This window comes from Lonchura striata, chromosome 1 (assembly GCF_050655825.1).
Source record: "Lonchura striata isolate lonStrDom1 chromosome 1, ASM5065582v1, whole genome shotgun sequence".
Classification (NCBI taxonomy): Eukaryota; Metazoa; Chordata; class Aves; order Passeriformes; family Estrildidae; genus Lonchura; species Lonchura striata.
In genome coordinates, this window is record NC_140703.1 from 83,734,697 (window position 1) to 83,761,101 (window position 26,405).

General features: G+C 34.8%; 1 protein-coding gene across 1 annotated transcript in view; it reads right to left on the reverse strand.

Annotated features, from left to right (window-relative positions):
* NALF1 (NALCN channel auxiliary factor 1) overlaps nucleotides 1-26,405 on the reverse strand; it is a 444,524-nt gene that overhangs the window by 255,642 nt on the left and 162,477 nt on the right. The gene's annotated exons all lie outside the window — the stretch shown is intronic.

Genomic DNA, 26,405 nt, shown 5'->3' on the forward strand with positions numbered 1-26,405 from the left:
CATAAAGAGGCTTTAGCCTCAAGCCTTATGAATGATACTGCTGGAAACATATTCTAACAGGGATATTCTCTGCCAACTGCTTAATTGTACCCAAATCCAGGAACCTGGTTATAGACACATTCTTAGCTGGTGGGACCTTACCTCCTATCCAAAGGACATCTTTCTATGCACCTTTAAATTTTCCCTGTAATTGTAGATCTGACGTCCAGAATGCCTTATGTAGCAAAAAGGTTTTCATGGTTGTTTTGAGAATTAACACTCACTACAGCAGCATTTTGTTAATATTTACAAGATGAAAATGGTACTCTTGGGTGACAAATCTCTTTAACTACACAATACACACTTTTACTTCTTCTACTATTTGTTATTGGTTTGTTTTTGTTTGTTTTTTTTTTTTTAATGAGAGATGTTTCTAAGCTATGGACTAGGGTGAAGAATTTAAAACTGAACTATTGGGGTGGATTAGCCATGTATAGATTTCCTGACAGTGGAAATGACATACAGGTAATAATAATTGAATTAATTAGCACATGTATAGCACTTTGTATCTTAGAAGAGTCATACAAATGTTAACTAATTAATTCTCACAACACCTCTGTGAGGAAAGGAAGCAATTATCCTGACCCCCCTTTAACCCACAGAGAATGGTTAAAGTATTATTCTGGTTGGAAAACATAAACCTCAGGCTGGCACAATGGTTGCCTATGTTTGAGATTTCTCAATTATATTGCTCTTCAAAGCCAAGTCAGTGAACTCGGCTTTTACTCTGGCAGGGAAGAGGATACAGTGTGACTGGGCCAGCCTGCACCATCATGCCCTCTTCCTGCTAGGTGAGGAAAATATATGTTTCTGCAATCCATTTTGGGAAAAAAACCCAGTACATTTCAGTGAGAGAAGTTAGCGTATGACTTCAGAATTGAATTCTGCCCTCTTGTGTGTGTGTAAAATAAGCACCAGAATTTAACTAACATCTTATTCACCTCCCATACTGATTCTGAGAACATATTGTGCAGAGGTAAAATGTGAAATCCAAATAGAGCAACCCAAATGTTCATACAACATAATGATTATTACAATAAGTAATCCCAATTCAATATATATATCTGTTAAAAGTAGGTTTCAGGACAATATAAAATTTCTACTGGACCTTTCATCTCACTACTATTCTTTTGTAATCCCATCAGTTACAGTTATGAAATACTGTTCAGGTAAAGGTTATCACAAGATGTTTTCACTATGCATTTTCATTGGGCTGGATGCTGCCTTCAAAAATGTACAAGTTCAAAATTGCAGAATAGGAACCCTGTTTTCTAAACCTGTGCTTATATGGCTTTGAAACTGCAAACACATATACAGTGGCTGTATTTTTCCTATCTGTAAAGCACAGAGGTTCCAACAGTTAGATATTCTGTTGCTGTAATAAACTGGACAACTGAGTGTGCTGCTATTTCCTATCCACAGAAAACCATGAGAATAGATCAAATAATCAAAAGGGATAAAAGGGTATGGTTTTCTGGACTTGTTCTGTTTATAGATTTTTCTGAACAAGCAACAACCTATGTAGTGCTTTATCTCAGGCTTGCAATAACACTTGTTCAGCTAAACTTTAAAATATTTTCTCTTGGAAAGAAGCACAGTATCTGACAGATGTAATAGCGACATGCAGATTTTTCTATGAGGTAAATCAAGATTAGAAATCTAGTCAGATTTCACTGTAGATGAGAATGAAACAATTAGGCAATTCACTTAATTAAGTATTACATATTTGTGAAACAAAATTGATTTTGTAGTGTAGATATATCAAGAGAGGTACTTAATAGTAATTAATCATCTATCATCTTTGCCAGGACTTCAATTTTCAACCACAATTATGCATAAATTTTTCTCATTAAGACATATTTAGTCATACAAATCCAACTTAACTTGTAAGTATGACAGGGCCAACAGACAGTACAATACAATAGAATTGTATCTGCACCTCTATGAATTCACTATTCCTGCAGTGACTGTGAAGTAAAACCATCTGTGCTCAGAAGTGCACTACACTTGTTGCTATCTACTTTGACCTGCCTGGTAAAATACACAAAGTTGCATTCCCCACATAAATTTAAAAGCTTCCCGCACAACACTGTATCTCTCCAGTAAGAATACATATTAAAGAGTAAGGCTGTATGTTTTCTTATATCCACATGAAAAAAAAAAAAAAGTCTATGTCAAAACACTGATTAGGATAAAGTTTATATTGTATAAAAAAAATTTGGTCTGGACAACTGCTGATAAGTTCTGATAGTAATGGGAAATTTGTTTAAAAATCATACATAGTCCTTTGAAAATGTCCAATTAACTGGGAAGAAATTAACAGAAAGGATCAGTAACTGCCATATCTCACTTTCAAAATGTTTCTTGAAGTTTTCAAATGAGGAGGAATGTTGATATTTACTTGAATCTTTTAAATAGAAAAAAAAGTACTTTAAAACTTTATAAAATTACTACAACTTAGTAGTGTGTTCTATGTAGTCAGACAGAAGCTCATCTGCACCTAAGAATTTGAGTAATTAAGTATTTCCACGGCTAGCTTTGCTCTAGAGTTGCAGCTGCATTTCTACAACTGAACCAAAAGGTGGCACCATGAATTTCTCGAAAATGTCTCTAAATTTAACACATTCTGTGACTGTAAATTAGATTCCAGGTGATCAGTATCCAACAGTTAGGTATAAATAATAATAAATAAAAGAAGTATTTGGAGTATGAAAGAAAAGAAAAAAAAATTAAAACCCCCAACTAACAAGGGCTATAAAGCTCAAAAACAGATGGCATAAGAAAGGACAAGTTGATCAGAGATGGACAGAACAGGTTTACAAGAATTGAATCGTGGCAGTAGCAATGCAATAATATAGAAGTTTATGCAAATTAGAAAGGCAAATAAACATGGAATGCATTTCTGTGATGAATTTTTCCTTCAGAAGATAAGGTCCCTAAAAGTGACTCAAGCTTGACTGTAAAATTAAAAGCACCCTAAATAATTTGTTGGAGAGAAATTAAGTGAATATATGAACATTTGGCCTAAATGCAAAAATTTAAATTATGCCAAATGTAAAGGAAAAGGAGCATCTGAAAGAACAGCACAGAAAATGTGAAATGCATCTAAAAGGTGACAAAGTGTACCTGTGGCCCAGGGAGGGATATGACCTCAATCATATGACATCCTGACCCACAAAGGCCTGCAATGGTTTTTGCAAAATTTATAAAGTGTGAGAGAAAGTATTGCCATGCCAGGACACATTAAAAAGGAAAAAACATAATGTAGGTTCTTCTAAGAAAAGTGCAAAAGTACTCAAAGGAATTTACTGATGGATCTTATCTAGAATTATACCACCTAGTCAAGTACAACACCACATTATGAAAACCAGATATTCAAAACCATACACACACATCAGTGGTTTTTAACATATCTTTGCTTTCTCTCCTCATTATCATGATGAATTCTTATAGGGAGACTATCACTCACTAGAAAAGCATTCACCCAAAAGATAGCTAAAAGTATTGTTTCAAAATTTTGCTTAAAAGATTACAAATAAATAACAAATGTGTGAAGGAAATTAATTAAGCATGCTATATGAATCTAAAGTAATAACTAATCTTAACATGCTTTACAGAACAGCAGATGACATATCAAAGAAAGTTTACTAGAAATCAAAGCCTTTCAAACAAGTGTAAGAATATATTTCTAAATAGGCAAGGTTGTTTTTTTTTTTAAATAAGTGTGTGATGGAAGGTACAGATATTTGGACATTTTTTGAAATGCAAATACTTCTTAATAAAAAAATTTATATTTACTTAAATCTGAAATAATTATTTACTCCGAAATTTTATCTAAACATAAAGCTACATGACTATGCACATTTTTTGGAGAGAATGTTGTGGTATCCAATAACAGATTTAATAAGAGCAAAAAAAAAACAGTTACAAAGAGCCAAGATTTTGCAAGTACACCAACCTTCATAGTTCTGATAATTGTAAATATCTAACTGAAATGCTCTAACACTCTACCAACCCTTATGGGGGCTCAGCAGACAAAACTGAATGGTGGAGAGGAAAAAAAAAATCACTTCAGCTTTTTAAAATCATCTTAGTAAGAAGAAAGTTAGAGACAGATGTTATTAACATCTGTCACAGACATCATATGTAGGTTTCCAGAAAATAATTAGAAATATTTATTCCATCACTTAAATGTTTGCTTTGCATTAAATAAATTTGAAAGGAATTTGGTAAAAAAAATTTTAGCAACTTTTCCACTGTAAATGTTGTAAATTCAAAGGAACACTTTTTCTCAAAAATTTGAAAAATCAATGGCAACAATGTAAATTCTGGAACTGAGAAAACATCTGTTCATCTGAAACAAGTTGCAGTAGGAAAAACAAGGCTGAGATCCACTATATTAAGAAATTAATTTTTTTAAAAGCAATATAAAAAAGTGAGAGAATATCTAATTGTAATTTAAGAGAAGAAAATAATTTAAAAAAATTTTCAAACAATCCATCTTTGTAATTCAGAGAAGGTAAACCACTGAAATCAGTAAAGAGTTTGAAAACTCTTTGGTATGTCATGCTTGAATAAATTTGTTAAGGGATTGCATTAAATTAATCAAATTAAAAAACAACAACAACAAAAAAAAAAAGCACCAAAAACTTCTGCTTCTCAGTCCTATTTTATAGACTCCAGAGGAAGAACAACCAGAACACTGCTGTTCACCCACCCCTATGGCTGTGCAAATAATTAATTTTTCAGTTCACTAACCACTCGCTAGAGTAGGGGTAAGAGAAAAAAAAAAATCAGGAAGGTAAAAATATTATTTCAAGTCGAATGGAAAAAAAATCCTTTACAGTAATTTCTTTACAAAATGGAAAGAAAGAAATCTTTTGAACCTTAAAAATCTATCTTTAGTCTGGATTTTGGTATTTTTATAGACAGAAGGCTTATGTTTGAAAGCAAAAAAAAATATTTATTTTTGGTACTAAAATATCAAAATAATGTATTTTAAAGCTTCTCTTTTCTTTCTATGGAAGCTCCTAAATTAGGTTATAAACAGGACTCTCTTCAGTCTGTTATCACAGAGTCAAGTTACTGAAGAATTTTAGTAAAATCATACCAGTATCATATGCATTTGGGAAAAATATCCATATAGAAGCCTATAGGCAGTTTAAAACATGTGCTAATCTAAATTTCATCTTTGTCATTGTTTTAAAATTTTATTTTTGGAGGTGCTTTGTTTGTTTGTATGTTTGTTTTTTGTCCTAGAAAACTGCTACAAACTGGTTTCTGCTGGTGAGAGGCTGCCAATTTTATCTGACAAGGAAAACCCTTTTACCCTGTGCAAGGAAATAGGTTGCAGAAATTCTCCTCTTCTCTAGCTGAAACACCTTATCCACCCTTTGCAGGACAAATTTGAGGTTTAAAAATATATGAGACACATCTTCATGATGCAACTCCTGACCATTTAAGTCCTGCTCTTCCACAATCCTAATGAGCATTCAGTGCTGATTATCCACGTGTTCTAAGATATTTTTAAAATCTTACTCTTTATGATAAACTATCATTTAAAGTGACTAGTTACCTAATATTATTTCCAAATTTGTTGAATCTATGCCCACTGGTAGCTCCAATTTGTGTTGTGTTTCAACTTTTTGTAATACACCAAAACTTAACAATTGACAAAACATCATATTGAAAGCATTCTCAATTTTGTTATAAATATTCATCAGTTACAATTGCACATCACCTGGTTTTGTAGACATTTTGTTTGTCATAAAACACAGTGGTATCAAGGTCTATAGATGGAACATGTGAACAAAAGGTAGCAGGTAGACATTGAGGAGGAAATCTACATCAATATGGATTTCACCATTTGAGCTCAAGTGTAGTTTCAGCTCTCTTCAGTTATGACAGCAAAGGTCAGAACAGAGCACTGCTCTTTTCTGGGCATAACAAATACTTTCACCCATCCCAAAGAAACTGTGCAAATAGAATTTATCACTTGAGACTGAACTGTTCTGAACAAAAAAATCTTCAGCTTTTCCTACCTTACTTTGCTTTTGAGAGTGTGTCTACTTATTTTTTGCTATTTGATTTTACTTAAAGAGTTCAATCCTCAGAAATGAAGGAAGTTGTCTGGGTTGAACCAAATAGACACATAGATACATAATAGATACATAAAGTCATTGCTTGCAATTTCTAAGCAAAGTTATAGTAAGCCTGGTGAAATAGCCCAGGTGTGCATATAAAATCAGGTATAATGGCAAGCCAGACCACTCATAACATAAGAGGAAACCCCTGCACAGCACTTTCTCCCTGGTAGGAAGACTAATCTGAGCAACAAAAGCATGGGTTCAATTTGCCTTGTAGAAAACACTTCCATTAAGAAGTCATCCATTCAGAACTGCAGAGTCCCACATTAATGTATGAACACATTAATTTAGGAAAAGAAACAGAGGATTTAATTGCTTGAGAAATGCCATGGTAATGAAATGCTAGATTATTGAAAGTTCGGCCAAACTAGTCTAAGCAGATCTCAGCAGATGGCAAGGAAAGAAAGAAGTCAGGCAAGGGCAAATTGGAAAATCCAAGATGCTACAAGCTGGAAAAAATATCCATGATGGCAAAAGTCAAGCAACATTTAACTATAAAAGATACACACACACACTCATATATGTGTATATATATATGTATAGGCATTTCAGGGATCAAAGCAAAACACAAATAGAATTGCCTCCATCCAAATACCTTCCTTGGCATGTTACATCAATACACAAAGCAATTTATCAGCTTGGGACTCTCAGTGCTCGTTCATGCAGCTACATTGCCTTCTCTGCAGCAGGACTAATTTGCTTGGCCTCCTTGCTATGCGGCATGGATAGACATTTCCCATTGAAAAGTAAGGAAAAGCATTCCCTATTCCAAAAGACTTCTATAATGGAAGAATTTTAAAATTTTTTTGGTCTAAAAAATATGTTTTCCATCTTAGTGCAAATACTGTAAGTTTAAAACCTGGCAATTTTTGACATATACATAAGGATTTTTCTGTTTGTTAGGGAAAGAATGTTTTTTTCCTGTGCCTTTAGAATAATAGCCTGAAGAGTAGAGAGTTTTCATCAGTTCTCTGGCCTGAAGTTCAGATGCTGCTACAGCCTCAATCAAATAAAAGGTTCACCCTTATCCTTAAGTCATTCCTACCCATCTTGCTGAAGCCTTTCTTCTGGATGCTGACTTTGCAGACTGTTTCTCCATTAGCAAACAATGTGGTGCCATAGCAATGGATCCCTAAGGCAGAAGAGTTAGTGCAGAGTCCCTGAAGACTGAACATGATTCAGGGGACATTTACTGGTGAACAGATCTGGTAAGGTCTTGTAAACATCAACACCCAGAGTGCATTAAGACAGCTTCTGGAGTCTCTTGCTGTTTTTTGGGTTTTTTTTGAAACTTGAAAGGAGTCCACTGTGAGACCATAAAACCAACCAGAAAGTACTGGTAGATTCTTTCAGAAGTGCAGATTTGACCTGAACCAAAATACTAGTTATTGACAGACTTCAGAGTATCACTACAACAGGCCATGAACAATCTGGGAGTGTGTAGACTGAGAAGATGAAAACAAATGCAAAAGGCTCCGTCTCAGGAGAGCAAGGAATTATCTTTTTTTTTATCAGTTGAAGCATTGAACTAGAGGGATCAGAGACAGCATGACCTGGGTTGAAAGGGATGTTAAAGATCCTTCCTGCCCCTTGGGCAGAAACACCTTTCACTAGATCAGGTTGCTCTGTCAGTCATGTTAAAACATAAATTAATAACCATTGGTCTACAGATTGGAAACTAGAGCTCTTACTGCTTCACACAGTAAAAAAAAAAAATAAAAATATCAGCGACTACTATCCCCAAATATAGCATTAACTGAGCACCAGCAGGCCTAGCAGAAGAATAGTTAGGTCCAACTACAGTGTGCTCCTTTTGAGTCCAGCCCTCACTTATTGAAAAAGTATTGAAAGATAATAGTTTAAAAAAGCAAAATACCTCTCAGCTCATTTTTTCTGTAATTGCCACTACTTTTGTGTTTATGGGAAAACACAAGCAAACAAGCAAAACCAAAGGGAAAAACCCTACAAAAACAAAAACAACAAAATAAAAAACCAAAAAAATAAGTTAAAAAAAACCCACAAACTAAAACTTTGCTTTGCTCTTCTACCTAGGGATTTTTACTTACCTGGTTATGTGAAGCAGAAGTCTGTTATTTTCTGCATGCTTCTCGATTAAGACACCATCATTTATGATCATAAAAAAATAGCTAGAAATCTTTTGGAAAGTTGTGTTTTTATGATTTAATTTTATACTTTCTGTTATACTTGGCGCATATTGATTATAATTACAGTTTACAGTTCATCAAAATAGCAGTGTTCCCATACATAAGAGAAGACATCTTTTCAGTCATGGATAGATGCTAGATTCACAAACACTCACTTAACAGAGTTTTTACTGAACTTTATTTTTTAAGTTTTCTGAGTTCTTTAAAATTTTGTCTACCTTAGCTCAAACAGGTAATTAGCAATTCTGCATTTTATCACTATTGCATGCAATATTTAGGTCTGCTTACTTATATTTACATTAAGACAAATTTTTCCTCAAATTTGATTTAATTTTCTGAAATCATAGCATTTAATTGTATTTAAAAAGTACATAAATGAAAGATACAAAGTTCCTGAGTTTTCCACAGTTTTAGAAACAAGATAGTTCTTTAAAGAGTGGGCAAAAAAACCAACACAAAGTGAGACAGCAGCACTGACTTAAATCAAAATTGTTCAGAAACTTAGTTACATAAGGCAGGTAGGTACAGGTCTGCTGAGTTCACCAGAGCTACATGCCCTTGCATTGCTTTAGGATGCAGTCAGGATTATTAAACACACCTCATCCCTCTCCCTTCTTGATTCTGCATTTTGCCCTTGCTACTTGAAAACAGACTTTTAGAAATGCTTTGCATTCCAATGTCTATTTAATGACAGTTGATCTATTTTAACAAACTTTTCAAACACTGTTTCCGGATGTCTATTTTTATTTTTAATAAGGCTATGTAAAAACCAAGTATAAATAAAGCCCTAATACAATAGTAATACACAAACACATGTGTTTTGCTCAGAACAAGAACTCTGGAGAGATAATTAACTCAAATTGCAGGGGTTTTGTCCAAATGCTTGCAGTTACTGACAATTTCCCCACTTTTAACTCCCTTATAATTATAAATGGTCTACATGCCAGATCACTTTGTCATTTTCCTATTGGCTACCAAGAAATAAAAGCTCAAGCTGTAGTCTGCCTTCTTTATTGTGCCTTTTTTATTCTGTATTGTGTCATCTCCATGGTTGTTATTAAAATGAGAAGAAAGGATAAATCTAACCTTAAATTCCCTCCAACTGATATGTTGCCAATTTGTAAATCTCATTGAGGGTCACTGGTAGCAATGACGGCCACTAATACCTGCACTCACATGCCTTAATAAAACATACCAATTGCTTTTAAACAACAGCCATTATTTCCACATCTGAGTACCAATTCATCATGACAGTGAGCCTTTTGAATATGCTTTTCTTTGTTAAGTAGTTTTATTATTACATAACAGTTGATGTAATTTTCAGGACAATATTTTTTCTCTTCCATGTATCTAACCACAATTGTTATGCCAGTGGTACCCCTAGAACATGGCCTGAAGTGTCTGCTCATCAAATTTGATGGACTGGCAAAATAAGAGGCATTTGTGTTGAGTTTTTTTATTTGTTTGTGGGTTTGTTTTTTGTTTTTTTTTTTTTTGTGAGAGATATATTTGGTCAAGTTAAAGTTGTGCAGTAGCTATCAGTCTGAAAGACAACAGTATTATTCATCTTGTCAGCAAACAACTTCTTGCTTTTAGGTTTTGGATTTGGTGCAGAAAATGCTTCTATTGCATTGAATGTAGCTTCTTGGTAGAAGCTTATTTAATGTGAGCAGATACTAGATTTCATGTTGTTTTTACATGTGTAAAAGGTCTTTGTGAATGGATAGAAAAATGATTTTGGAGGAAGTCATTAAGTTTCCTATAATGGCAACATGAGCATTAAATAGCTATTGCTGACCATCAAAATAAAGGCAAAACCATCTGCTCTGGACACTATTGTCCCCTCTCCTGTATTTTTTATGACAGTTGATAGGTAAAAGCTCCAATGATGACAACTTTATATTTTCCCTTCTCTCAAGAAACAAAGAGGCTTATTCTAGAGAATAGATTGGTCTATGAATATAGGTTGATTCTAATGATGAACTGACAGTATTCTGTGTAAGCTACATATTCAAGTATGTAACATTACTTGAGGACCAATTTTCCATTGCCCTGTGGTGTTGTCTCTTTTTAATGAGCACAAAAGGCCAAGGGAATCACTTTTTCAACACTGTTTACACTCCAAGGGTCATGATCAGATCCCATCTAGCCAGACTAATATCAAAATGTTTTCATAAAATATCTTAAAATGAACCTTTTAAAAAGTAATGGTACAGTAATAGCAAATGGTTTTCTTCTGTCACAGAATAACTCAAGTACAATGTTTTGAGAGAAAGAAACAGGACACATGAACACGTATTTGAAAGACTGGTTTTTGTTTTTCTATTGACACAAGCAATATCCATAAAGTTAATTTTTCTTTTACCTCATGGAACTGATTATATTGCAGCCAACCTCAAAATTTTATGCATCAGTACACATTCCTAAACAAGCTTTTTGTATTTGTGCAATATAATTATAGTGCATTATAATGCAACATAGTTATTACAGCTAACAAACAACAAAAAAACCCCGCCCACTTCTATTTTGCATCTATGAAGACCTAAAGCCTGAGTAGCCAGTCAGGTATCTTTGATATGACAAAACTCTTTCTGACATTAATTGAGCTAGCACACCATTCTCCCTAAAGCAGCCTAATTTCCTTTAAATAGATATTGGCTTTGTTTTTCTAGATTTTAAAAGTATTTTGGTCATTTAAAATTATACTATATGTGTTTAATAACCTCTCAGTTGAGTAGTCACCACTCAGGCAAAGGTTCCATCAATATGAAAAAAGGTTACAAGATCTGACTGTAATTAATGGCCATAAAAATATACCTAAGCTATAAATGTATAAATTATGAGCACATAAAATTTAAGAACTATTTCTAACTCACTCTAGTTACATTTCAATACAATAAAAAAATGTTTAATCTTATCATAAGATGTGTGATATTAATGAAGTATTCTTTGTTTATCCAAAGGGTTAACTGTACCCTCCCAACTTCTTGAGTACCCTCAGCCTAGTTGCTGGTGGGGTAGGGTGAAAAGCAGAAAGGGCCTTGATTTGTGCAAGCACTGCTTAAAAATGTCTAAAAGACAGCAATTTGTGCTGTATTTTCAGCACAAAACCAAAACATGTCACTGTGCAAGCTACTGTGAAGAAAATTAACCACCACATGGACTTATCCCATATGTATAGAAGCTAATATTTTTCTTTTATGCTATGCCATTTTTGAGGCCTGCTATTAAGGAAATAATAAAAAATTACCCCCCCCAAAAAAAAAAAAAAAAATCCCTCAAACTCCCCCAAAAACCAAGCCAAACAAAACAAAAAGGGAAAAAAAACCTGGAAAACAAAACAAAACAAACCCCAAAAATATCAAAATCTTAAAGTTATCTTGGATTATTAAAATATATACATATTATACATAATACATACATATGCATACTGAAAACTTCCTTCAAAACAATTATTGAAATTCAATAAGATATGCCCACATTATGCTATTTACTTTTTCATGATGGCCAGAAAAATCTATTTTTCCTAAGACTCAGACACTTATGAGCTACATTTCTACTTAAAAGTTTAAGGCTTGCACTGGTTATAGAATCTTGTGGTGGTAGTTGTATGTAAGGAAATTACTTTTGGCCTTGCTCCCATTTTCCTTCCAGTGAAATCTATGGAACTATCAACCTTTAGAAGAAGAGTGGAAATCTAGAGGTCCTTCTCATACATTTCTGAACATGAAAGGAAAAAACCCCAAATATTTAAGGAGGTGAAATACTGAACCCAGCCAGGAAATCAACATTAATAGAATTAGTTTAGGGGTCCTATTAACTGCAGTGAAGTCTTTCCCTCCCTCAATTTTAAAGGTAGGCCATTATTAAAAGCAAAAGCATTGTCCAAACAGAATAAGTGAAGGAAGGATAAATGTTAGGGGAGGAGTATCAAGACAACATTCTAAAAGGTCAGCAGGAGTGATAACAGGAAGAGAACAAGTGAGTGAATGTTATGTTTGATTTTGCATCAGTAGACATGGAAGGAGTGTTGCATGATTTTTTCTATGACTGCAGGGAGAAAATCCTGTGAGAAGTGTATGATATTTTCTGTGACTGTAGGGAGAAAACCCACTGAGAAGTGCTGTCTGATCTTTTCTATGACTGAAGGGAGAAAACACAGTGAAGAACATGAATTAAAGGTAGAAAAGAGTTCCAGGATGCAAACTCACCAAAAAATGCCAGGAGATGGTAGTTTCCATCCAAAAATATGGACACAAGTAAATATGAATCTTTTTATATGCATGTATATAAACTCCCCATATACATTATATTATATTTACTGTATAACACACTATATATCATGTATATAAATACACACACTCATACATATATATAATTAGTAAATATACCCTAGCTCATTGAGAAAATAGCTCAGAATAGTAAACATAGGTAAATTACAGTTTCTTGTAGTAGATAGGATGGTTTAAGTCTTAAAGATATTGTGAGTTTGAACTTCTTCTGGAACATGCAAGAATATTTGAAATCATTCAGAATAATCATACAATCAGTATTGTCATCAAAAAGCTCTACTTCTGTGGAAATATTTCCACAATTATGGTAGAGACTTTGGGCAGTATGCCATTTTTCAGAACCAGTCCCTTGGTTCCGCTCCGCTTGTTTATCCTCAATTGTGTTTTTAGATTTCTTAGGTTTCTTTGCTTTCTCCTCCTGCAAAAGGAAAAAAAAAAAAGCCCAAAAAAACACCAAAACCATGGTAGCTGATTCTGGCTGTAGTGAAATATATTGAGAAAAGAACTGACCTGCTGCTGAACTCAGATAACAAGCAGCTTATGCCTACCCCAGATAGCTCATGCCGTTTAGAGGAATGAGACAGACAGAAGCATTTGCACTGGCAATTGCACTGCCAATTCTTCCATCTTCTCTTCATGAAATGAACACACAAACCAGTCCAAAATCCAGAGGCACCAGGAATATTCAGGGTGGTAGTGAGATTTCAAAAAGCAACTAGGAAGACAATAAAAAAATTCTGAATTCACCAACTTGTATTTTGATGAACTATGCTGACTTCTCTCCTTCCGCATTTTTTCCGTTACATACATTGTCAAAATTATTTCAAGTAAATGCAGTCTACTGACATGGATACATGTAAAGCCTACTCTCATTTCTCATGAAAGAAGGAAGGGAGGTGTGTCTGTTAGTGGATGGGAAGGCAGTAATCTCTTGGTTTTAAGTATAATAAGCAAATAATCCTACCTTCCCAATGTATTTTCAGAAACATCTAAGCATAAAATAACACTTTCCCCTATGTATTGAGGAGCTACTGGAGTACTGTAAAAAGCACATCAAATTAGTAAGTGTCAGGTTAAATCTGATTTCTAGGTAGAAGAATTATGTATTATGTACTTCATCTAGCAGAGCTGGAACCCAGATTTCCAGATTTCTTGTCTATATAACATTCTTTCTAAGATTGTAAAGCAAGATTGTAAAGCAAGTCAGTGAAAGCAGGGTGTTGGTTGAACACCAAAACACAACAAATGACTGGGTTATACAAAAACTTCTCTGAACCTAAAGGGGCTGTGCAGAAGGAGTGACTTTGGGATAGGAAAAATACAAAAAAAATGGAACAGGTGTCTTAAGGACAAGCTCTGTCCTTTAGAAACAAGTTATATATCTTAGGCCAAATATCAAACATTTTTAGCATTAATTCACAATAATAACTGCAGAAGATTCAGTCATAAAAAGGAGGAACTAAAAGAATTTCTGAAAAACTTTTGGGGTTGGATATTTTTGTCTTGCAAAATATTTTAAGAGTCAATAAAATGAGATTAAATATTTTCTCTGCAGTTACTCAGTGCAATTCTGTGGAAAATGTAGTAGAATTTTATATCAAATACTAGAGAAAAAAAGCTCCAGTTCAAGCAGGAAATTCCCTGTATTCTTTAGTTATGCCTTAGCTACTCAATTAAAAATCAGTCATTTACTTAGTATTAACCCTGAATTTATTTAAAAATTCAGGTAGTGACACATATATATTTTTTACAATAACTTTAAAAAAAAAATTCTGAGTTTGATAACATAAAGTGGATATAAAATTTAAGACTTCTTTTAAATAATGAGGCAGAGAACTTTTCTTATTACAAATTGGGTAATCTCTGCTGCAGCTTAAGGAAAATGTGACCTCATTTTTATTTATGATATGAAAATCCCAGGTATATTATACTTGAGGAGCAGAGAGATTATTTAGAAGCTGAAGACTGGGTAAAATTAAGTAGGTAATAGTTAATGGCTATACAGTTAATATAATATGTTAACACATTTGGGAGTTAAAATGGTACTGAATTAATGATTTAAGGCTGGTCTTATGATGAATACTGATATTTCTGTTAATTAATATGATTTCAATAGTTCATTTGATTTATTTTGGTGTACAGCTGCCTACAAAAAAATCTAATTTCAAATCAAAGGAGTTTAGTTTTTTTGGTTTACATTTACTCATGCCATTTGCATGTCTTCTGAAACTGTAATTTAGAATACAAATACATTTGTGTTTAATTCTTTAAGGTTAATAGCCTTCTCCACTGTATTATGCTCGAGCCACAAGACAACAGGTCCAGCTGTGTCTGGTTTCAGCACCTGAACTAGAAGATCTCTCTTTAGCAGCAGCTTGCTGGAGCCTGCTACTGGAACTGGAAAATGATCCTGATATGGTATTGCAAAAATAACAAGCAGGGAAGACACTGGAAATCACCCAACTTTTACAAACTCAAACTAGCAAGGGCACACGTTCATATCCACTTGAACCTTCTTGCTCCAGAACTAAACGAAGAAAGCTTGGGATCAAAAATCATACAAACAGTACCTATAAGCTTATTCATTAAGCTGTAATCTGCTGTTCCAGCTCACTCTGTGTCACAGTGACGTGAGATGGAGTAAGTAGTACAGGTCCTATACTCCACTCTCTATTTGATATGAAACTTCCTCAAAACCCATTGAGATAAAAAGGTTCTACATTCATTTCAAATTCAGAGATATAGACTGAGAGCACAGCTAAGGCCAAGCAATATTTTAGCATGAGACAGAGCTAGAGCAGAGGTTTTCCTTCAGCTGTAAAAAAGATGTGAAAGAAGAGAAGCAGGTAATGGGAGTCCATGAACCATTTGTCTGTTCTGCTGAAGAGAGCAGACAGATAGATAACTTGTCTCTACAGCACAGAGCTTGAACATGTCTAAATTTTCTAATTTTTTTAGCCATTCTAACCAAGGAAGGAAGAACCATGCCACAAGGAAAACCACACATTTCTTTTGAATTAATGAATCTTTTCATCATTAAAATGTGCTAATCACCAAATAACTAGAGGCATTATTTAAATAATTACTATAGAATTATGAAACAGAGGTTATTGAAAATGAATACTTAGCTGCAAAAATTAATTCTACAGCATTTATGTTTCCTGCATTAACAAAATGTATTTCTTGCATTTGGTTTTCAGTATGCATTTACAGATCTGGAGTGAGGCCATTTGTGGTTTATTTATACTCAATTAAGTACATGCTAAGAAAGAAGAGATGTCACTGTGCCTTTAAAAATGGTAGCAGACAAAGAGGAGTTTAGAGGAATTAAAAAAATTATTCAGTCACAATTTTGTGCACATCTGATACATAACACAGAATTGAAAAATTTTGCCTACAAAACTAAAGGCATTAATCAATACAACTTGCTCAGGTTTCCCATTTCAGAGGCTTTCTCATGGGATGGAAGCTGAAATGTAGTCAGTAGATATTTATTCTAACGTTGCCACCTAGATGTCTAAGCGTCTTTTAGGTTGGATGAGGAGCTAAGTTCTCAAACAAAAGCTGGCAATGCACCCACATTATTCTGAAACAAAAATAGCCAGACATCTTAAAAGTCACCAAAATATGGAAAATTGAAAGCTAGTGACAGAGTGCTATAAATTATAAAACAACAATACTACAACTGGTAGCAGAAGCAGCAATACAGATGTATTTATTCCGAGACTGTACTTACCAGACTTACCAAAGCAAAAAGACTTCTGACCATAAGGAATTTACCATCTATAGAACAGTCATCAGTCAGAGACTTAGCAAGAGGTAAAAACCTTTTAAAAAGAACACTGCTCACATTTTAGATAGACACAAAAAATAGTCCATGTAAAGAACTGGATTGGTGTGAAGAATGACAAAATATAGTTAAAACTTAATGTTTGGGGTATTTGCCAACTTACAGACCAACTTTTGCTTCTGCACAGCTTCAACATATTTTCCAAAGAAATATACATGGCCATTTCCCAAATATCTAGGTCTCCCAAGCCATACCAACAACAGTGAGTTACATTTTGTACTTGAAAAGAGTTCAATTTTGCCTGGATCACTGGTAAGAGTTACTGAATACAAATACACCTTTCTTCATTATATATATGATTTTTTAAAAAATCATAATCTTAAACCATTGATTGCAAGCTTTAATGTATAAGTTATCTTTCTGTGCAGAGAACTTAGCCAGCTTCCACTGCAAAATAAAGGAAATGTAGAGTTAGGTCTGAGCTATTGTTAATCTACAATTGTCACTATATATGTCCTACATAAATAGCATCTATTTCCCTTTCCTCCCATAGCTCTTAAGAGGTAGCATTGTAAGTATACTTGTCATTTATAGAAACACCTGCTAGATTTTTTTTACTCCCTTGGGGACATAAATACTCAGTTAGCCATAGAAAACTTGGTTTCAATATTTAAATATTAAATAGTATGTTTTACTATTTGACACTAATAGAATCATTTATCTAGAAACGAAGGAGCTGGTTACGACAGATTCTGAAAACACTGGATTATGAGTCAGACACCAGACATACATTAGGAGTTACTTATTCCAATTTCTTTTCAAGCTGATGATTTTTAGATTTTTAGTGATTCAGTGTGTAGGCTTACCAGCAATGTAACTCAAGACCAGTTGTCTTCCCTCAATTAAAAAATGCCTATTTTTTATCTACACTATAAATGCAAATACAACTAAGAAGTGTATTTGCATATGTAGATATATAGATAGATAGATAGATAGATAGATAGATAGATAGATAGATAGATAGCACTATTATTAAGCTGCACACACTTTTATTAAGGTAATCTGTATTTGTTTGTTTAGCTTTTGTCTTTTTTTATTGTGGAGGAACGGCACTGAAGTAATTCATCAACAGTAAGATGAAGGTTGGCTATGGAAACTTCTCACAACTTGTGCATTTGACCCTCTATCAAAGGGCTTCTAAAGAAATAAGCATGAAATAATTCACAATATGTTTTTTATATTTAGTCAGTTGATAAAAAGACAGAGGTTAACAGTCTATATATTCTCAGTTTCCAGTATTTTTCAATTACATTGCTACCAAAAAGATATGTGATAAAGAAAATAACAAAAATAGGAAAAGAGAGAATAAACTGAAATATACGAATCTTCTAGCAATCCTTCAAAGATTCATAATACTACTACTTCCTTTTCTACAGATGTATGCACACATCTTTTTTCTCATTTCTAAACATTTTCTGAAATCAAAGGGTCTATAATTTTTCAAAACATATTGGGTCTTTTCAGTAAAACTTGGGCAGCACATAAAGAAAACAACCAAACAGCAGAAAAGAAATATCCTTTACTGAGCTAATTACTATGCTTTATACAACCAAATGAGGTCTGAAATTTTCTAATTACATAGTGAATATATGAATATTTCCTCCGGCATATGGGATTTAAGGAGTGAGTTTGAGAAGATATGAAAGAAAATGAGGACCTTGAGAGATCAAGGATGAAACCGTTTTGAGTCCATTACAATAATTTCTCAGCTGCTGTCTGATTAAAATGAAAGAGAATACTCAGGCCTCTTTTTTATTATCTTAATACTTACTATGAGACTTATTAGAAAATCTTATAATGAAGGTCTGGACTTTGTGTGATGACTTGCTAATTTACTATTTAATTACTATTATTTCCTTTTTTTTTTTTAGAATTTAGCCTAAGTCAAACTTGGTTAGCCAGTAGAAACTGCAATTTTTGCTGCAAAAAGTTGGAAGTAATTTAGTGTACAAAGCAAAGCTTTTTCTTAAAACTTTATGTGAGAGGTTAAAATCATGAAACTGCAGAGTAAAATAAAAAAATTTAAAAAAAAAAACTTGTTCAGAGCATAAGGGGAGAAAGGAATATGAGGTATTTATGCTTATTTCTCCAGAGTATGTAGAGATTCATGGTAACTTTTAGTTATTTAGTGGTGTTCACCTACCACAACTCAAGCATCCTGTGGAATAGGAGAGTTTGGGTGCTGGTTTACACATGCAAGGAAATGCAGGGCCAAGTTCTGGTCCTCACTGAGCATCAAAACCTGTTTAATTCCTTGACTGCCACAGGCAATGCTTTGGGAGTCAGCCTCTTCTCCCAGCAAACCCAGGACAGGACAAGGGGGCGTAGCCTCAGGCTGTGCCAGGGGAGGCTTAAACATCAGAAAGAATTTCCTCACTGAAAGGGTTGTTAAACATTGGAATAGACTGCTCAGGGAGGTGATGGAGTCACCATTCCTAGAAACGTTCAAGTGCACTTAGGCACTTGGGTTTAGTTGGCCTGGTGGCGTTTGGTCAAAGCTTGAACTCAGTGATCTTGGAGTTCTTTTCCAACCTTAATTGCTCTTTGAATTTATGATTCTAAGTATGTTTCTTCCTGACAGTTGCTCTTCCTTACTCTTCCTAATGTTTCCATTGTCTCTTCAGGGTAAGAAAAAACACCTTCACATTTCCCATTACCTCTCTCCCACCAATAACCATGATTTCCTAGCAGTAAGTTAGATCAAATATTTTTAATTGCTAATTCACAATGTAGTAAATCATACACATGCATGAACATATGTTAAAAAGTGAAACAACAATATGTTCTGAGGACTTATTAAAGTAATCAAGATGCTTTTGCTCTTTCTTCATGAGCATTAATTATATTTCAGTATACTCTGGTATAACAAGTAGAGCAACAGTTAAGATATTATCTTCAAGGCCTCCTGCATGATTTCATGAGTCTATATTGACCTGATTTTCCAAAGTTGACAGGGGTGTGAAAGAACAGGGAAAGGAGAGGAAATTGACTGTGCACATATATAAAGTAAGCATGGCTTACTTTTCTTCCTGTAGAGCAATATTTCTCAGCTCTAGCTAATGCCATGAAGCACTATGGAGTCTCCCATCTTGCTAGGCAGCTGAACACAAGGCACATTTCTCTGTAGATAAAAATCTGTTACAGAACACCTGTATAGCTGGAGGTATTCATGCTGTCACTCTTTGTGGAAGAAGCTGGATTTAAAACAAAAGAGAGTACAATTTGCCAGACAGTCCAGATTCTTTACGCACATTAAAAACCATTCTAAAAGAAAAAACTGTGTTCCAAAAATAGGCAAAAGAGGGCTATGGGTTTGCTTGTTTTTTGTTTCCTTTATATTTATTTTTTTTTAAAGAAAACAGGGAAACTGACTTATGTAATCTGCTTTGCTAGCAAAGACTGGCTTTTTGCAAATCATATTGACGGAAGTCTATTAAGTGTCTGATAGGACCCTTCTGCTTTTATCCAACACAAGGTCTCCTTTCAAAGAACAGAAAAGATAAAAGACCAGGCTTCATGTACAGGTCAATTTCTTAATACATTATTTGATGTTTTAAATCACTTCATTTGCACTTCTATAGCTCAATTTTCTGACAATCTGAACTCTAAAATGTATTTAACAGTGCATTTCCTACTGCTTTCACTAAGGCATGCATGTCTGCAGGGCAGGGCAGCAGCAGACAAGCTGGTCTGAATGATTTTGCCCTTTTCCACTAGCACCATGTCAAGTGGACAGAGTAACATCTGTAGCAAGTTATTTTGAAACTTAGACCACTAAAGATTTGTTAAGCAATTTTACTCTAGACAGAATGGCCCTTTATCCAACTTATTTTGTGTTTGGAAAGACTGTGAAATGTTAAACTCTTGTAACATTCCATAAAATGTTTCACAGTATTAAATGTGTAATAATAAAACTGCTTTCAAGAATAGGACAAATCAAAGATATAATGAGCCAAAATAAATCTGCAAAACTAGTTTACATATCAAAAAGTAATAATACTGTACAATTCAGCTAATTTTATTTGCTCTTTTCAAATGTGAGATTTTATGCAGTGTTTTATATCCTTTATGGAAAGGCATCCCAAATTTTATTTTAAACAACATTTTTTAATATCCCATCAAGGTAAAGTATTTACAGAACATCTATTATCCAAAATTCTATTGTCAGGTGGCAAGATTTTCTAAAGCATGATGTCCAAGCAGTGACTAAAATACTCAAAATTTTTGTGTGCATCTATACAGGTGTGCATATTATTTTTTCATATAAAACCCCTGAAATTATTTCCTTAGTATTTTTCCTTTTAGAAAATGTCTAATAACAAGCATTGACCCTTTTCCAGGAAATATGCAGCAGGTCTTCAAAGATATTCACTGATCCACACAATTTAAATGACAATGCAACTAGTATTTTTTCATGTTTATAATTTGTGTTGACGAGCACTGCCTTTTTTCCTGAGTCAACTACCACTATACAGTTATTCTTTTCTACATTTTGCTATTTAACTCAGGCAGCCAAAGCCATTTCATAATTCCCTTAGACCTATAATGCAGTAGTCTAGTTTGGAGGTTTTAGTGAAAAGTATTTGGGTTTTTTAACTGAAATCACTCTTTAATGTCCACTCTCTTGAAAATATATATTTGACAAGATTTTTTTTTTCCACATTTCTTCCCCTTCCTGCCCATTACTACAGTTTCAGTGTACATAGGCCAAATGCCTTTCTGCTCCTGAGTTCTTTGGAGAAACTTGCAGAGAGAAGGACTACATAAACCAACAAGGAAGTATGGTGTCCCCCCAGCTAAAGCCAATATTAAAGCACCTGTGATCTCTTCAGTAGAAAGCTATTTGGAGCATGTGAACAGAACATCTATTTCTAATAATCAATGCTGCTCCAGGTTCCTTTTAGGTCAATGTTACTTTATGTGATGGCTGCCTTGTGTCATAATTTCCTTTACCAGATGCTGTTATACCAAATCCATTTAGCATTCACAGGAACTGAAGAGAGAACAGAACAAGAGCAGAAATTGCCTTTCTGGGCAACTTCTGAACTTTTCAAAATCATCTTTGCTTCTTAGTGGAACAGAGGCATTTTGAGCATTTTAGTTAAAACAGTGTTTGGCATGGAACTGTTTCCCAGAAAAAAGAGCATTGTCAGAGAAAAAAAGTCCTCCTGAGTATTTGAGGTAACTTTGTAAAAAGTTTCCAGTTTGAGTCCATGGGCTGCCTGATCCACAGCAGAAATTTTTAATTTCATATCAGTAGAACAAAACTTTCATCTACATCTCGCTTTTCTAAATCAGAAATTAACCATGTCATTAAAGCTAGAATTTCCTTTCTCTGTTCTCCTTCCTTCTTCTGGTTTGGCAGAGCTACTGATTTGACACAAGAAAGACAAGATGATTTCGAATGCTTTGGATGGATTTGCCAGGCATAAATCATGCAAATCTTACCTGGTTGCCTTATGTCCTAAAATGACTACATCTGTGACAAAGAAACCACTAGGAATGTGTTTTATATCCTTCAGTTAGGCTTTTGACACTGGGACCCTGGGAACTGGGCAGGAGTCAGCAGTGAACCTTGGCATCAAAGATGTCCAGTGTCATCCAGGGCTGTGTCAGCAGGAGCACTGCCAGGAGCTCGGGGCAGGGCTTGTGGCCTCTGCCCAGCACTCATGGCTAGACACATCTGCATGCTGTGGCTAGTTTAATGCCCTGCAGCACAGGAAAGACACCAATAACCTGAAGTGAGTTCATCCCCACAACACTCAGGACTTGAGAGTGTCCTTGTGAGCTCTGCCCCAGAGTCTGAGGCAGTGGGACTTGTCCAGACTGGAGAAAAGACAGCTTCAGGGAGACACCACAGCCAGCCCAGTGCCTAGTAAAGTGCCTAGTGCCTAGTAAAGGGGTGCAAAGGGATGTAGAGGGGCAGACAGGTTTTCAAGAGCTGTGTGTGGCAGGCCAAGGTACACCAGGCATGAAGGGCAGTGAGGGGGATTCAGGCTGTGTGCTGGAACCTTTCCCAGTGGGGACAGGCAGGGAGCAGGCAGAGACAGATTGCCCAGGCTCCAGTCCTTGAAGGATTCCGAGGCTCATCTGGGAAAAGTCCCAAACAACATGGTCTGACCTCACAACTGGCTATTCTTGAAGCATGGGTGCATCCTGATGTACCTTTCAGCTAAAAACAAGTGACATTTAAATAACATAAAATTTTCCGGAGAAAGTGTTCCGGTCAGATTTAGTAATTAACCTCCAGGTTTCCACAAAAGAAAGCTCATCTGATATCTGTGCTCCCACAAGTTGACAGAGACTTCTAAAGGCTCTAAAGGACGGCTTGCAACATTTTGGCTATTCTACTAAAGAATTATTATAATTTCTTAATTAAAATGTCACCAGGACAGACTCAGAGGATACACTGACATATGAAATATTCAAGTTGCTATAATTTGATCACTTAATAGTATTTAAGAGTCAAAATCATAAGCATAAAAAGCAAAAATTAACAAGGTTGATTCCATGCTGAGGCTAATTTCATGTAATGTCAGAAATTAATTTGATATTTATATGGATAAGAGAGTGAAAAGATTTATAGGAAAGCTGGGATTAGAAGAAAAATGATTGATAGGACCTGCAGGATGACTGGAAGGCAGCCTATTCACCTCCCAGTTCAGTTTCACCACATATTATTTACAACAGTCAGAAATTGCACTGTTCCTCCTGAAGACCTTTTGCTCTCTTTGCATCAAACATACACCATGCCAGAAAAGGTTTCTTCTTTGCCATCCACCCACCTAGCGCTGTGCCAGGCTATTGCTGAAAAAAACACCAGTATTCACATATTTGCCAAATTGTTACTTTTCCATAGGTTTTTAATCTTTATTCCTATTCATTTTGACACTGCAAAAATTAATGGAGCATTTAATCAGTTCCAGGTTGTGGAACTTTGATGAACACTGATAAAATGTCTTTACTTACCGAAACATTTCCCCACAAATTGCTAAAGAGTATCACAGAGGTATGGCATTCTCTCCCAGAAAATATTGCTCATACAAGTGTTTCTAGAAGCTTCTGCATGTCCTGTGCAACATGCCCTGCCTTCATGAGAGCACTTCCCTTAAACAAGCCTGAGGCACAGCTTTTGCAACAAAAAGAAATAAAGCATTTCATGATAAAATAAGTCTAAGGAAGATTCTTCAATATGAATAGAGTCTATTTTTAAATAACTAGAGAATCATTTTGCTGCCACTTTAAGTATGCTTTGTCTGAGACGTCAGAAGGAAATAAGAGCAGAGGCTGTTATGTGGGAAAGTAATGGAAACATCCCAACAGCTTCTATCAAACCTGTATTTTTATACCAAGACTTTCTACACTTGATCTTATAGGGTGGAGGTACCCTAACTCTCTTTACTTACTTGAAAAATATTGCAGGATTCTGAAACCTTCCCAATGTCCCAAGGTGAAACTACACGATTATGAACTTCACCTAAAAAGTCTAGACTACTTGGCTCAAACAAACAACCGAACAAACAAGTAACAAAACAAATAACAAAAAACAACCAAACAAAAACCCCAAAACCAAACAAACACTCCCCCCCAAAAACCCCCAAAAAAACACCAAAAGGCAAACCAAAACCATCAGGCACCTTGTCTTGTTAACACATTAAAACTCAGATTGCAAAGAAGCAATGAAAAATCAAATCTCTTTTTATCAGGTGTCAGGAGACAGAAGCTTGTTTTCTAATAGGGAGAATTTGTCTCTAAGGAAAATAATTCAGAGATTGAGAAATGATCACTGGATACAGGTTATTTCATTTCTGTTTTAAAAGCCAAATCCTGGATGAAAGAGTCAGAAAAGAAGATACACAAGAGGTTTCTCAAGACCAAAGAAGTTCTGAGAAGGGTTGAGAGTGGTGCTCTGAACAGAGATGCTGCAGCTAACCTAGGGAAATAATTTTACTTGAAGTTCATCATTGTAGACCTTGGAATAAAGATCTTTTAGAGGTTTGAATTCCTGAATGGAAAGTAAAAAGAAAAAATTAAATAAATATATATATTGCAGCTGCTTAGAAAAACTTGTCTACTTGTGGGTAATTTACATATTGCATAACCTTGCCAAGCTATCAAGCAGCAAGATAACTTCTAGATCATACATTATTTCTTTCCACTGCTTCAATGACAAATAAAGGAAGGTAAATCACCTTGCTTACCACATGCCTGAGGCAAAGCTTAATCTAAAATATTTCAAAGCTAATAAAACCTGAGTTAGCAGAGAAAAATGTAGAGTTTAACCTGAGTGGCAAAACAAGGTCCAATTCCTTCACACACACAGAGGACTGTGATTATCTTTCTACACTTAAACCAGGTTTGCCATATAACAGAGCTCCCCATATGCAGATAATCAAATGCAAACATATGTGCTTGCTGGCTCAAGGCCTACAAGTCTTTTTCCCAATTCCTGAATTATGTTTTTGTCTGACTCTGTTCCTCAGAAGCCAGCAAAATATATTAAAGAGCTGTTAAAAAAATCCCATATTCAAATATTATTTAGACAGCTGATGTATATATGAAAAGATGTTTACAGGAAATTAATTGAAGTTGTACAAGTAATAAATAGATTTTCCGTTCATATATATTACATGCATAAAGTGATTTTCTAAAGGGAAGTTGCAACCAAATTAGTTCTTTCTCGTAGATTTTATCTAAGCATTTAAATTTATACTTTTAATTGTTGTCCCATTTTCTTCTTGTCTAAGTTATATTTAAATTGTGTGATTTTTAAAATTTGACTTCTTCCATTTCTCCATTGGAAAAAACTAAGAAATATTTTGGTTTAAACGTCTCACCTCTGAATTGTTAGGAAAAATTTAACTTAAAATTCCCATTTAAAAAAATATTTAAATCAAAACAAAGCTGTGTGATTGTTAATATGCTTTTGTATTACTTTTAAAAGTAAACACTAAGTCTGTGCGTAACAGTATTTGGGAGGGATGGAGGAATATAATAAAAAGGTAATATCCAAGTAGTAGTGAGGCACTGAGGTACAGTGAATAAATGTCTACTTTCCTGAGGTTCAGATATTTCCTCTCTAGCATCCTATTTAACTTTAGAATTTTTCCATGTTTATATTTACTATTATTATCAATTAATAATTATTTATAGACTATTTTCCACAAATTCAACATTCTTAACACATGGAGAAGGCAATTTAAAATATGTGGGATGTTGAAAAGATGGAGATTTCATACATGTATTAGGCCAGGTATAGATATTTTCCCAAATAAACAAACAAAACAGTCACAACTTCTCTGAATATAATGCTCACTGCAATGTTTCCTTGCAACACTCTTTCTTTCTAGAGTCAGTTTCCTTTCTTTCATAGCATGCTATGTCCTGAGATGACATTCACAGCAGTAGCACTATTGTTGTGCAAACAAAAATGAAACCATACTGAAATATAAAAAATTCACAAGGAAATCTGGTCAGGTTTATTGAACTGACCTGCTACTTTGAAACAGGCTGAAACAGGTGTGCTTTCCATCACACCACTGTGCATTCCACTGTGTAAAATTTTGGATCTTTTTTCCCCTTCCCATGGAATACATAAAACAGACCTGCAGCACCAGCTCCGAGCTGTTCTGTTGATTCACTGATTTCAAATAAGTGCAGGAGGCAGTAGTCCAGATGGGGTCTCACAACTGAGAGAGGGGCAGACTCCCCTCCCTTGACCTGCTGGTCACACCTCTTTTGATGCAGCCCAGGATACAATGGACTTTCTGAGCTGCAAGTGCACATTTCCAGCTCATACACTCCTTGCATCAAGTCCTCTGCAGGGCTGCCCTCGATCAATTTATTCATGCAGCCCGTATTAATAGTGGGGATTACCCCAGCTCAGGTGCAAGACCTTGCACTTGGTCTTGTT